The sequence below is a fragment of the Terrapene carolina genome, unplaced genomic scaffold (genome assembly GCF_002925995.2).
Source record: "Terrapene carolina triunguis isolate 2854851 unplaced genomic scaffold, T_m_triunguis-2.0 Scaffold55, whole genome shotgun sequence".
Lineage (NCBI taxonomy): Eukaryota > Metazoa > Chordata > Testudines > Emydidae > Terrapene > Terrapene triunguis.
This window is the reverse complement of record NW_020664406.1, coordinates 2,117,854-2,133,081: the sequence shown is the minus strand read 5'-3', so window position 1 is coordinate 2,133,081 and position 15,228 is coordinate 2,117,854. Positions and strand designations below refer to the sequence as shown.

General features: G+C 47.2%; 1 protein-coding gene across 1 annotated transcript in view; it reads right to left on the bottom strand.

Annotated features, from left to right (window-relative positions):
- LOC112118941 (phenylalanine--tRNA ligase, mitochondrial) overlaps nt 1–15,228 on the bottom strand; it is a 377,335-nt gene that overhangs the window by 248,873 nt on the left and 113,234 nt on the right. The window lies entirely within an intron of this gene.

Here is a 15,228-nt window from a genome sequence, read left to right as displayed (position 1 = left end):
TGTTGTGGTACTAAAAAGAATCAGCAAAAACAGAGTACCAGACATTCTCCAGAGATTACACATCTATGTACTGTTTTGTTCCTAGTAGGATTATGTTTAGGAAAGGATTCTGGAAGAAAAGGAAATATTCACAGAAGGAAACTACTGAGAACAGGAGTTGCTTAACCCTGTGTATGTAAAATTTACATCTCTCCTAAATTAAGCCAGCACTTCATTACTTCCTATTTTCCTTTGTAGCCCCATCTCCAGAAAGATATGTTGGAATTGGAGGGGTTTCGGAGAGGGGCAACAAAGGTGATTGGGGGTATGGAACAGCTTCCATATAAGGAGAGATTAGTGGGACTGGGACTTGGAAGGGAGACGACTGGGGGGGTATGATTGGGGTCATTAGAGTCATAGCTGATGTGGAGAAGGTGGATGTGGGGATGTTGTTTGCTCCTTCTCATGCCACGGGAACTAGGGGTTACCAAATGAAATTAGTGGGCAGCAGGAGGTGGTATTTTTTCGCACAGCACGCAGTTGGCCAGTGGGGCTCCTTGCCGGAGGATGTTGTGGGGGCCAGGACTATAGCAGGGTTCATAAAGAAACTATATAAATTCATGGAAAATAGGTCCACTGATGGCTATTAGCCAGGATGGGCAGGATGGTGTCTCTAGCTTCTGTTTGCCAGAAGCTGGGAATGGGCGAAAGGGGATCGATCACTTAATGATTACCTGTTCTGTTCTTTCCCTTTGGGGCACCTGGCATTGGCTATTGTCGGAAGACTGGATACTGGACTAGATGGACCTTTGGTCTGACCCAGTATGGCCTTTCTTATGTTCTATTAATTCTGCTTGCGACAACTGGCAGAAATTGGGTGGACCAAAAATCTAATTTATCCTATGTTTTCTCAGAAATTACCACCAAATGAGATTTTTGTTAGACTGGTAAGAGGTACACAAATCGGAGAGAGTCCAGAGGACAGCAACCAAAATGATAAGAGGTTTAGAAAACATGACCTATGAGGAAAGATTGAAAGAACTGAGCATGTTTAGACTAGAGAACAAAAGACTGAGGGGGGACCGGAAAACAGACTTAATAAGTAAGTTATGAACAGAACAGTGAACAATTGTTCTCTATGTCCACCGAGGGTAGGACAAGAAGTAATTGCCTTAGTTTGCAGCAAGGAATATTTAGGTTAAATATTAGGAAAAACTTTCTAACTACACCTCTACCTCGATATAACGCTGTCCTCAGGAGCCAAAAAATCTTACCGCGTTATAGGTGAAACCGTGTTATATTGAACATGCCTTGATCCACTGGAGTGCGCAGCCCCGCCCCCCCGGAGCACTGCTGTACCACGTTATATCCGAATTCGTGTTATATCAGGTCGCGTTATATCGAGGTAGAAGTGTATATGGATAATTAAGCACTGGAACAAGTAATCTAGGGGAAGTGGTGGAATCCCTGTCATTGGAGGTTTTTAAGAACAGGTTAGAAAACACCTGTAAGGGATGATCTAAAGTATACTTAATCCTGCCTCAGCAGAGAGGAATTGACTTTTGAGGTCCCTTCCAGCCCTACATTTCTATGAACAATAATTCTTAGCTCTTGTGTAACTGTTTCATCTATAGATCTCAACGAACTTTCCAACAAGGTCTAGTTACAACAATGTTAGAAGAGAAGCAAGAAAAGAACAATGCATGTGGTATCAGGAGCCTCAAGGACAGTGCACTGAGAACAGTGAAAGAAATATTTGTTCCCACTTGGCTTTCCTATACTGTTTTATTGGTACAAAGGTTCAAGAATTTGGTAAGCGAATATGATGAGTTTGAAAAATATCTGCAAGCTAACATATATTCTATGGAAGAGAATTTAATAAAGATGTTGAGATAATTTAGAAGGGACAGCAACTACCATTTTGGACAGCCTGCCACCAAGAAAAAGAAAATTAAAGACTTACTAAATACCACATTGTGTTTTCCAATTATAGCCACATTCTTACTGAGGGACAGAAATTTAGCTGGTGTACAGTAAATTGGTGTAACACCATTAACTTCAGTGGAGCTATGCAGATTTTTTACTAACAGAAGAGCCTGACTTTACAGACTATTTATACCAGGGTTAGACTTTGACCTACCACACAAAATGGGCTTTTGACATACATCACACATTGATTTGCTAGCACATGTGAATGTGTAATATCTGTACCCAGCTTGCTATTATTTAGAACATCCTTGCTGATTCTCTTTCCATACTATCAGTGAGCCTAATTACGGAGTCCACAACTCTTATCAAACCAGTTAACAATAATTGATTAAAAGCCCTTGCTGCTTCATCAATGAAGGTGGCCTACCTTCAGAATAATCTATCTATTTTTCAGCATAATCACATTCAGATCATTCCAATTCTTCTAGATGGTAATGCTGGAGGCAGCTAACAGGAGAGGCACAGCTGTGAACTCTGTGATTGGAGGTCATGTGCCATGGCAAGTGATGCATTTGGTCTGTCTGTGCATTGTTTGACCATTTGTTCTCTGTGTACGGGCTGCATAGCTGGGCCATGGGTAAACAGCTGACACAGGTCAGTTTGTTGGAGCTTCCGTAAGGGGTGTGTGGCTCTGACCCGTGGTGCTTTGATCATCCCTGCTGTTTGAAATCTCTGAGTGGCTAATCACTCTCTGATGAGGAGAGGAAGAGATGAGCTTCGCTAAGCAGGGGGACTTGACATAAAAAAAAAAAAAGACAGTTACCTTTTCCGTAACTGGTGTTCTTTGAGATGTGTTGTTCATGTCTATTCCACAATAGGTGTGCATGCTCGCCACATGCACCGGTGCCGGAAATTTTTCCCCTAGCAGTACCTGTAGGGGAGCACCCTAGTGACCCCTGCAGTGGCGCCTCTATGGTGCGGTATAAGGGGCACTGCGCGCTCCCCCCAGCCTTAGTTCCTTCTTGCCAGACAACTCCGACAGAGGGGAAGGAGGGCGAGATGTGGAACAGACATGAGCAACACATCTCAAAGAACACCAGTTATGAAAAAGGTAACTCTTTTCTTCTTCGAGTCATTGCTCATATGTATTCCACAATAGTTGATTCCAAGCTATATCTGTTGGAGGTGGGTTAGAGTTCACAAACTCTCAGGACGGAGCACAGCCCTGCTGAACCCTGCGTCTTCCCTGGTCTGGGAGACGATCGCATAATGTGAGGTGAATGTGTGAACTGAAGACCATGTGGCAGCCCTAAAAATGTCCTGAATGGGGACATGGGCTAAAAAGGCAGCCGACAAGGCTTGCGCCCTAGTTGAGTTTGTCCTCACAATTGACGGCGGAGGGACTCCCGCCAGGTCATAACAGGTATGGATGCACAAGGTGATCCAGTTGGAGAGCCACTGAGTGGAGATCGGCCGACCCCTCATGCATTCGGCTGAGGCAATGAACAGCTGCGAGGACTTCCTGAACGGCTTAGTCCACTCCAGGTAAAAAGCCAGAGCTCGTCTCACATCCAGCGTGTGGAGGCAACACTCCTCACTGGACGCATGGGGCTTGGGGCAGAGGACCGGCAGGAAAATGTCCTGACATGTGGTAGGCGGAGACCACCTTTGGGAGGAACGAAGGATGTGGGTGGAGATGGACCTTATCCTTATGAAACACCGTGTACGGGGGCTCAGAGGTCAGGGCCTGAGTTCCAAGACCAGTCTAGCAGACGTAATCACCACCAGGAAGGCCACCTTCCATGAGAGGTGCGACCAGGAGCATGTAGCTTACGGCTCAATGGGGGGACCCGTCAACCGAGCCAGCACCAAGTTCAGGTCCCACTGCAGGACTGGGGGCCTAACACAGGAAAAGACGATCCAATCCCTTAAGGAATCGGCCAGTCATAGCATGGGAGAATACCGTGTGCCCCTGCACCGGCGGGTGGAAGGCTGATATGGACAAGGGTGCCAGGCCTTGGGCTCTAAGGTGAAGGAGATAGTCTAAAATGAGCTAGATCGGGGCAACCACGAAGGAAACGCCCCGCTCAGCCCCCCATCGGGAAAAAATGAGGCCACTTTGCCAAGTAGGCTCGGCGCCTGCTTTCCAAGAGGACGTGCTGAACCTCTTCCAAGCACGTCCTTTCCTCCCGGCCTAACCATTGAGCAGACACGCTGTGAGGTAGAGTGCCACTAGGCTGGGGTGGAGGAGGTGGCCCTGGTCCTGGGACAGCAGGTCTGGGCGGGATGGCAACGGCCATGGCGGGGTGACCGCCAGGCTCGTGAGGGTCCCGTACCAATGTTGCCCGGGCCACACCGGGGGGGCAATCAGGAGGACCCGGGCCCTGTCCGTCTTTATCTTTTCCAGGACCTTGCTGATCAGCGGGAACCGGGGGAAGGCATAGAGAAGCTGGCCAGGATAGGAGGAAGGCATCAGAGATAGTGCCCACTCCCAGCCTCCCCCAGAGCAGAACCGGGGACAGAGGAATGGGCCCCGCCTTGCCTGCTGATGTAAAACATCGAGGCCGTGTTGTCTATGAGAACCATGACCACTTTGACCTCCAGGTGCGAGCAGAAGGCCACACACGCCAGCCGGACCGCCCTGAGTTCCTTGACATTTATATGCAGGGTAAGGTCCTGGGCAGACCACAGACCTTGGGTCTGAACGTCGCCCACATGGGTTCCCCACACCAGGTCCGAAGCGTCAGACACCAGCTCCACCGACGGGGGCCTGTCCCTGAACGGGACCCCGCAGACCATGTTCCCAGGGGAGGACCATCATTGTAGGGAGGTGATCACCGGCTTGGGCACAGTGAGGACCTTGTCCATCCTGTCTCTAGCCTGGGAGAACACCGAGGCCAACCAGAGCTGGAGGGGCCTCATCCTGAGTCTGGCGTGGCAAACCACATATGTGCATGCTAACATGTGACCCAGGAGCTGGAGACACGCTCTGGCTGTCGTCACGGGAAACTTTGTGACTGTGTCGATGAGTCCTTTCAGGGTCTTGAATCTGTCTGGTGGGAGGGAGGCCCTGGCCGACATCGCGTCCAGGACTGCCCCAATAAACTCTATGCGCTGTACCGGGACTAACGTGGACTTGGTGTTGTTCACCAACAGGCCCAGGATGGTGCACGTGGACAGGAGGAGTGCCACATGATCCTGCACCTGCAACCGGGAGCTGCCCTTGACCAGCCAGTCATCCAGATACGGGAAGATCTGGACCCCAGGACTTCTGAGGTAGGCCGCCACACAGACATGCACTTTGTGAATACCCTGGGAGCAGTGGACAGGCCAAATGGGAGGACCGTAAATTGGTAGTGCTCCTGCCCAACCATGAAATGGAGGAAGCGCCTGTGCCCCTCGAATATATGAATGTGGAAGTACGCGTCCTGCAGATCGAGGGCGGCGTACCAGTCCCTGGGATCCAGGGAGGGGATGATGGAGGCCAGAGAGACCATGCGAAGCTTGAGATTTACTGGTTCAGGCCTCGCAGATCCAGGATGGGCCTGAGCCCCCCTTTGGCCTTCGGGATAAGGAAATAGCGGGCGTAGTACCCTTTGAGTTTGAACTCCGCTGGCACCACTTCCACCACTCCTAAGCCAAGGAGCCGCCCCACCTCCTGCTCAAGCAGGGCCTCGTGAGAGGGGTCCCCCAGGAGTGACGGGGGCGGAGGGTGGTTGGGCGGGGTAGAGGGTGTAGCCCCAGGAGATGGTGTTGGGGACCCATCGGTCTGAGGTCAGCTGCAACCACACCGGGAGAAAAGCACACAACTGGTTGGAGAAGGGAAGCTTTATTGCGGGTGGATCCCTGATGTGAACTGGTAGGTTGCCCCCAGGCGTCCTGTCAAAACTGACATTTCCCTGCCTGTTTACCCTTGGAGGACCCAGGCTAGGGGGCAGACCGGGACTGCCTCTGCAGGCGTTTCTTATAGTCCCGTGACTTTTTATAAGGGGGCTCGTATTTAGAGTGGGTGGCCTGGGTGGGAGCCTGCTGCGGCTTAAACTTAGGTCTAGCCGGAGCCGGAACATAGAGGCCAAGTGTCTTAAGCACAGTGTGGGAATCTTTCAGGCCATGCAGCTTCACATCTGTCTGTTTCGCAAACAGAGTATTGCCCTCAAACGGGAGATCCTGCAAGGAGTTCTGTGCTTCACTGGACAGCCCAGACAGCAGGAGCCACGACGCCCTTTTCATGGACACTGTGTAGGTCATGGACCGTGCAGCCGTATCTGCCGCATCCGATGTTGCCTGCAGGGTTGCCCTGGCAGCCGCTGTACCCTCCTCCACCAGAGCTTTGAACTCCTTCCTGTCACGCTCCTGGAGGGAGTCCTCGAATTTGGGTAGAGAGCCCCACAAATTGAACTCATACCGACCCAGGAGAGCCTGAGAGTTCGCCACCCTTAACTGGAAACTCAAAGACGAATAAACCTTTCTCCCAAATAAGGCCAGCCTCCTTGAGTCTTTATTTTTTGGAGTAGGGGCTGGTTGGCTCTGCCACTCCCTGCGGTTGACCGACTCGATCACCAGAGAGTTAGGGGCAGGGTGGGTGTACAGTATTCATGCCCCTTGGCAGGCACAAAGTACTTCCGGTTCAGCCCTCTTCGAGATGGGGGGCAAGGAAGCTGGGGTTTGCCACAAGGCGTTTGAAATTTTTGCCACCCCTTCGTGGAGTGGGAGAGCCACCCTGTCCAGTACCAAGGCCGACAGGACGTTGAAGAGGGAGTCCGAGGGTTCCTCCACTTCCTCGGCCTGAAGGTTGAGGCTTAATGCCACCCTTTTCAATAGTTCCTGGTGGGCTTTAGAGTCCTCCTGCGGGACAGAGGGAGGAGGGGCTTTAATCGCCTAATCAAGGGAGGGTGAGGAGGCAGGAGCGGTACTCTGCGAACCCACCGGTACCGGGTGTCCCACAACTTGGTCGACTTCCGGGCATGGAACTGAAGATGCACGTCCTATCAACTCCTTCCCAGGAGGCTGGGAAAGAGTGGCCAATGGCCATTCCGAGGCTCCGGCCACTGAGCGAGCCCCCACTGGGGGCTGCATCGGTGGCCACGGGCCCATTGGTACCACGGTGCTGGCCATGGAGCCTGATGCCACTGCAGTGGCACCGGCAGAGCAGGCTGTTCAGCCTGACTGGCCTGTCCCATTGATCAACAGCTACGAAGGGAGCCCGGACTGGCATATGACCTGTCACTGTCCCTGGACCAGGAGGAGCGGTGGCGGGAACGGTGCCGACCAGGAGACCGTGATCCCGACATGGAGGAACGGTACCACCGGTAGCAGCTGCTCCGCGATTGGCTCCAGCGGGCGGATCTGCGACGGCGAGCTGCTGGCGATCGACGCCCGGGATTGTGGGAGCGGTGTTGTGGCGGGGTCCTGGAGCGAGACGACGAACAGGAATGGCATCGACATCCGTGTCGCAACTGGCTACAGTAGCCCCTCGGAGAGGAGGACCTTCAGTGCCATCTGTCTCTGTCTCGACGGAGCCCGCTCCTTGAGGCAGAGCGGTGCCAGGAGCCCGTCAGTTGGAACCCAGCCAGACAACCTGGTGGGGGTCAACGGTGACCGGAGTGGACTACGCACAGGGCAGTCGCTGAGTGGCAAACGGCGTCGGGAACATTCTCTCGATCGCGAACGGTACCGAGCAGGGGGCGACTGCGGAGATCCCATTGGTGGCTTGACATAACGTCCTGGGCTGGTTGCAGGGCATCCAGCGTGGAGGGCATCCGGACATCTGGGGGCAGACTGTTCCGAATGGGCTGGGCTACTCTGCTCAACCTGAGTCAGAGGTCTGGAGGGCGATGGGGACCGAGGACTGCACAACATGGGTCTAGCCTCTCCCCCGGTCTTGCTCCGGTGCCGTGGCAAAGAAGGCCTCTTCTTAGCCTTATTGGCATGCCCCGTGGATGGGGAGTGGTGCCGACTGGTAGATGGCACCGAGGAGTCGCCGCTCACCGACACTGCAGTACCCAGTGCCGACTTGGAGCAGCGCACTGGAGTCAGCGTCAACGCCAACTCCATCAGGATAGCCCGGAGCCGAATGTCCCTTTCTTTTTTGGTCTCAGGCTTGAAAGACCTGCAAATCTTGCAGTGATCACTGAGATGGGTTTCCCCCAGACAGCGTAAAGAGAGATCAGCGTAAAGAGAGAGAGGAAGTCAGAGTAGGCTTGGCAGATCACTCACTGGCATCGGCCGCCTGCAAGTGTCGCACAGCTTAAAGCCCGGGGCATGTCCTGACCCGGGCACACTAAACTAAACTAAACTACCTACTTCAACTACAGGTACTACTACGATGAACGAAGAAGAGTTCTAGAGGAAAGCTGCAGACAAACTGGAGCAGAGCAGTTCCGAAGCATCTTCTCTGGTGGCAAGAAGGAACTGAGGGTGGGGGGAGTGCGGAGCGCCCCTTATACCACGTCATAGAGGCGCCACTCCAGGAGGGCGCTAAGGGCGCTCCCCTATGGGTACTGCTAGGGGAAAAACTTCCGGCACTGGTGCACGCGGCGAGCACACACACCTATTGTGGAATACACATGAGCAATCACTCGAAGAAGAATAACTTGCTAGGTGAACTCAAGAGCTGCAAATGAAGGGAGTTAACACGAGAGCTTGGAGAGGGAGACTGGTCAAGGAGTGTGAGAGGCTTTCCTTCCAGGTTCAGCTTTATGTGCAATTTCAAGATGGCCAGAGCTGGAACAGTGGTGGCGACCTGAAACAGATGTGCCATATCTTCTTTCCTGCCTGGAGCTAGAAGGAACTTGCTGTGCATGAAGGGCAAGGTGGTGGCTGTGCTGGAAGAAAAGATTCTTGGATTGGAGGAGTAAATAGAGATGCTAGGGAGAATCAGAGAAGCTGAGGAGTTTCTGGACAGCCAGGTTTGGGAAACATCTGTATCCCAGCTACAAGGAAGAAAGGAGGTAGCCATCAAAGAGTCAGAGAGAGAGAGAGAGAAAGGAAGTCAGAGTAGGCTTGGCAGTTCATAATTCCGAAAGGGAAGAGGTGAAGCTGACATTTTGCTTGGGTGGAAAAAGATGAGGATGGGCAGGCTGTGCCCACCAGAGAGAAAAGGATCAGGAGAAATTCCACACAGCTTGAAATTTCCAATCCATACCAAGTCCAGGATCCAGCTCTCAAGATCCAGCTGGTCTGAGGGAATGGAGAAATAAATGGGACACATGTCAATGGCAACTCAGTCCAACCTGTAAGAAAAATGAAGCTTGCCAATGAAGAGATCTCCAACCCTCCAACGAAGACAGACAGTCCTTGTTGGGGATTCAATACTCAGAAGAATCAGAAGAACATTCTGCAAGGGACAGACTGGAAACAGGATGGTGTACTGTCTTCCCAGAGCCAAGCCACTCTAAGACTGGATAGGCTTTTGAAGTGGAAGAACAAGGGTCCTTTAGTGATGGTTCATATCAGCACTAATGGCACTGCATGCCAAGATCTCTCAGAAAATAGATTGTTTCAGTGATCTTGGAAGTATGATGAAGAATGTCCAAGAAATCTTCTCAGAGATTCTTCCTGCCCCACGGGCAAAAGAAGACACAAGGCAGAAGATTCTGGAAGTGAACTGATGGTGAGTAGTGTAGAGTTGAGCTTTTTGGCTTTGTGGAATATTGGTCAACCTTCTATGAGGAGAGCAGGCTGTATAATTTGAATGGCCTACATTGTATTAGGAGGGGAACCATCTCCTTGGGGACAGGCTGACTATAGTAGGCAGGAGGATGTTAAATAACAAAAGGGAAGGGTAGAAAGAGGGAAGACATGAGAAAACACTTAGCACAACAACATGCTGGCAACAAAATTAATCAAGGCACTAAAGGATATGAAGAGAAGAAATTCTTCAATTGCCTATACACCAATGCTAGAAGCCTGAGTAACATATGAAAGGAACCGGAATTGCTCATTTATGAGCATAAATTTAATCTAGTGGGAATTACTGAAACCTGGCAGGATGATTCACATGACTGGAATATTAAAATCAATAGTTATAACCTATTTATGTCGGATTGAATGGGTAAAAGGGGAAGGGGAGAATGGCACTCTATGTAAGAAATGGGATCATCTGTTTCCGAGTCACTGACAACTCTGAAGGAAGGATCTTAAATGCTTATGGATCAATGTCCTAACAGATAAAGTACAAGATTGGGTATTAGTTGGCATCTGCCAAAGACCACCAAATCACAGTAGGGAATAGGGTGACCAGCTCCTTAGGCACCTATCTATAATGTGTAGGGGGAGGAAAAGTGCACTCATGGGGGACTTCAAGCTATGTGACATATGCTGAGGTCTCATGCTGCCAGTATTAAAACATCCTTGGAATTTCTAAAGCTAATGTTGTGCCAACATTTTATATAGGTAAATGATATAAGTAGGGTAACTATAGGCTTGTCAGTCTGACATCAATCCTGGGAAAAGATAATGGAATGGCTAATTCGGGACTCAGTTAATAAAGAATTAAAGGAGGGTACTATAATTAATGCCAATCAACATGGGTTTATGGACAATGGATCCTGTCAAACTAACTTGATATCTTTTTGGGATGAGATTACAAGTTTGGCTGATAAAGGTAATAGTGTCGATGTAATATACTTAGACTTCTGTAAGGCATTTGACTTGGTATTACATGACATTTTGATTACAAAACTAGAATATTAACATGGCACATGTTAAATAGATTAAAAACTGGTTAACGGATAGGTCTCAAAATGTAACAGTAAATGGGGAATCATCATCGAGTGGGTATTTTTCTAGTGGAGTCACACAGGGGTCTGTTCTTGGCCCTATGCTATTTAACATTTTTATTAATGGCCTGGAAGAAGACATAAAATAAAGGTTGCAGATGATACAAAAACTGGGGGAGTGGTAAATAATGAAGAGGGATCCAGGGGGGTCCAAATCTCTTGGTAAGATGGGTGCAAGCAAACAACATGCATTTTAATATGGCCAAATGTAAATGTATACATCTAGCAATGTAGACCATACTTACAGGCTGGGGACTCTGTCCTGAGAAGCAGGTACTCTGAAAAAGGTTTGAGGGTGGAGGAGGAGATCAGCAGAACATGAGCTCCCAGTGCGATGCTGTGGCCAAAAGGGCTACTTGGATCCTTGGATGCATAAACAGAGGAATCTTGAGTAGTAGAGAGATTTATTTTACCTCTGTATTTGGCACTGGTGCAACCACTGCTGGAATACTGTGTCCAGTTGTAGTGTGCACAATTCAAGAAGGATGTTGATAAATGGGAGAGGGTTCAGAAAAGAGCCACAAGAATATTAAAGGAGTAGAAAACATGCCTTAGAGTGACAGTCTCACAGAGATTAATCTATTTATCTTAAAAAAAGAGTAGGTAAAGGGGTGACTTGTTCACAGTTTACAAGTGCCTACATGGGGAGCAAATATTTTACCATGAGCTCGTCAGTCTAGCTGAGAAAAATAGAACATGATCCAATGGCTGGAAGTTGAAGCTAGACACAAATTCAGACTGGAAATAAGGTGTACATTTTTAACAGTGAGGGTAACTGACCATTGAAACAGTTTGCAAAGGGTTGTGGTGGATTCTCCATCACTGGCAATATTTAAATCAAGATTGGATGTTTTTCTAAAAGATCTGCTCTAGGAATTATTTTGGGGGAGTTCTATGGCCTGTGCTATACAGGAGGTCAGACTAGGTGATCACAGTGGTCCCTTCTGGCTTTGGAAACTATGAATTGACAGGTTTCAGAGTAGCAGCCGTGTTAGTCTGTATCCGCAAAAAGAACAGGAGTACTTGTGGCACCTTAGAGACTAACAAATGTATTTAAGCATAAGCTTTCATGGGCTACAGACCACTTCATCAGATGCACAGAATGGAACATATAGTAAGAAGATATATATACATACAGAGAACATGAAAAAGTGGAAGTAGCCATACCAACTGTAAGAGGCTAATTTATTAAGATGAGCAATTATCAGCAGAAGAAAAAACACTTTTCTAGTGATAATCAAGACAGTCCGTTTTAGACAGTTGACAAGAAGGTGTGAGGATACTTAACATGGGGAAATAGATTCAATATGTGTAATGACCCAGCCACTCCTAGTTGCTATTCAAACCTAAGTTAATGGTATCTAGTTGATGGACTGGGAGTGGCTGGGTCATTACACATATTGAACCTATTTCCCCATGTTAAGTATCCTCACACCTTCCTGTCAACTGTCTAAAATGGGCCATCTTGATTATCACTACAAACATTTTTTTTCTCCTGCTGATAATAGCTCATCTTAATTAATTAGCCTCTTACAGTTGGTATGGCTACTTCCACTTTTTCATGTTCTCTGTATGTATATATATCTTCTTACTATATGTTCCATTCTATGCATCTGATGAAGTGGGCTGTAGCCCATGAAAGCTTATGCTCAAATACATTTGTTAGTCTCTAAGGTGCCACAAGTACTCCTGTTCTTTTTATGAATTGACAGGGAAATGATTGCAGAAATGGCTATTCTGCCAAGAGAAATGGGCTGAACACCTTAGAGGCAGCATACCACACAACTGGAGGCATACCAAATATGCTCACCAGTATATTTAAATTGGCAATTAGTCTCCACATGGGAGACACTTGCCCTCCACTACTGTTCATGAGCAGAACACCAATTATGGTAGCCCATACTATAACCACTATGGAAACCACCATGTAGCTAGCAGCCCAAGCAGAAATCAACACATTCATTTTCACTCACCACCTGCTGTGGGGACAGGTGGCAGCTTCCCATGATGCTACAGGACCAAACTAGCAATGTCCTTGCCTGACATCTCATTTCTGCCTTCTGATGTGTCCAAACTCCAGAAGCATATGTTCCTACTATACTAGAGGTACAGAAGCAAGCATATTTTTGGACACAGGTCCTTTTATGTCCCTTATTAGCAAAATAAATTCTGTATGGTAATACAGCCTCTAAAGAACTCTAAAGAATACATCTCTCTGTAGAGACTGGTGACAGGGGAACAGCTGGACACTCGATCTGATTTGAATCACCTTGAGGACTGGTCAATTATTCAAAAGGGCATACAAGTTGTACAGAATTCTTCCCAGTTTTGTATCTTTAAATGGGACTTTCTCCATAAGGATCATTCCATCCTCACGCAGGGGAGGGACATTTCTTCCATTGCAATGACAGGATTCCATTCATGCCAAAGTTTTCCATTTGTTGTTTCATATGTCTGTCCTGAACTCAGGCACGAATGAGCTGAATGTGCTAAACATTTTTCAGCACGAGGGTTGTTTTTAAAAGTCAGCATTTATGTAGGACCCACATAATCAGGACTGACTTGGGGAAAGACATTTATGAGGTGTTGCATGGGTCAGTATTAGATCAGTCTTACTTAACAACTTCACTAATTAGTCAGAAATGGTAGCAAACAACACTGATTATAATAAACTGGAAAGTTCTGCAAAGATTAGAGGTAATATGAAGGGGCCTAGCGTGGTTAGAAATACGTGCAACACATAAAATGAGAGTTGGCTTAGGAAAATTCAATCTAACAGATCTGGCGGAAATAATCTGAAATAAAGATATTGAGTGAGGAAGGAATCTGCAAAGGAGTAAAGGTGAAAGTACTTGGCAGCAAATTAGTTATGAGTTTACAATGAGATGTGGCAACAAAAAAGGCCAATGAACTTTGGGCTATTTATGCAGAGCAACAAGTCACAGAGCAAAAAAATAATAGTTCCTCTCTGGTCAGCCCACTCCTGAAATACTGCATTCAGCTCTGGACACCTCAGTGTCAAAAAGCTTCGGACAACTGAAGAGAGTTCAAAGGAGGGCAACAAAAAAGATCGGTAAGCAGGAGAGACTGATTTACTGCATGAGGAAAGATTAAAATAGCTTGGTATGTAGTACGTGTAGCTTGGTTCAATGATGACTAAGTGGGCACACAACAATCTTCAAACATCTGAAGGGTATAAATGCAGAGTGAGAGAAATTAATTACTGTATTACGAGAGGACATACACAGTAACTAGAAGGAACGGAAGGAAATTAAGAAAGCGGAAATCTAGGCTGAATATCCGGAAAAGCTCCCTGACAGTGAGATCTATTGGAAGAGGTGGAAGGCACATAATTTGGGAAATGTAAAATTCGACAAGACAAAACACTAGAAAATGTAACAAAGGGAACCATCATATATTGTCAAGAATGCGAACAAAATGACTTAATATTCTAGGTCTTTTCCTACTCTAATATTTATGATTGTTTTGCCAGTGATCAATAAAACCAGAGGAAAGACTTCGAGAGATAAAATAAAGACCTGATATAGTCATTTAGCTTCCACAAAAGGATGGACTTTAAGCAACTTATGTTATTTAATGACATGTATGGCAGTAAGATACCTCAGAAGCTTGCTATAGCTCCAGTGCTTATGAACATGTTCTCCCACTTGATAAAATGTGTAATTCAACTGAGAGGTTTTGCCGACTTCATAATCTGTAAAGAATACAACCTAAGTGATTTATGAAAAGCAGCAATAATAAACAAAAGTAAGTGTGTGTGTGTGTGTGTGTGTGTGTGTGTGTGTGTGTGTGTGTGTGAGAGAGAGAGAGAGAGAGAGAGAGAATGCATGCAACTGAATGTGGGACCTTACAGTATAATTCTATTTCAACAAAAAGAAAAATTACATCATTTTTCTACAGAAGAAGCAACAAAGCAAAATCCATTTCAAATTCAAAATTAAAATCTGAGGGACATTTGCGTTTCTGAGGCAGAAAAGTAAATAAAAAACATACGATAAGTTGGACAGCAGAATAAACATTCAAAGATAAATGCTGTGACAGGCAGAATTTATTTGAACTTATCCAAGATCTTTTGCACTGTGCCCATATTGTATGTCTACATAGTAAACTGCACAGCACAGATTTTGTTCCTTTGGTGCCACCTTACTTTATTGTTCTGTTTTCACTGACAACTGAGCTGGAAGTAATCAGAGAAGAGCCGGAGAGTGAAAGACAGGAGAGAGGAAAAGGACTTAATTCTTATAAGTTCCTGACCATATGCTATGTCTTTATGTTCCCGAAAAATGGGGAGGGAGGGAGGGAGGTAGAAAGAGAACAACCTCACTGATAGATCAAAATGAGTAGGGAATCTAGTAATTTAAAGTTTCAGTCTGCAGGTTTAGCAACTATTTATTTAAGAATGTTTTTTCTAATGTTCATCTGGCCTCCGCCTAACCTGCTGCAGAATAAACTTCAGTGTAGTAACTGTTATTAAAAACCATTCTTATTCACACACACACACACACACACACACACACAC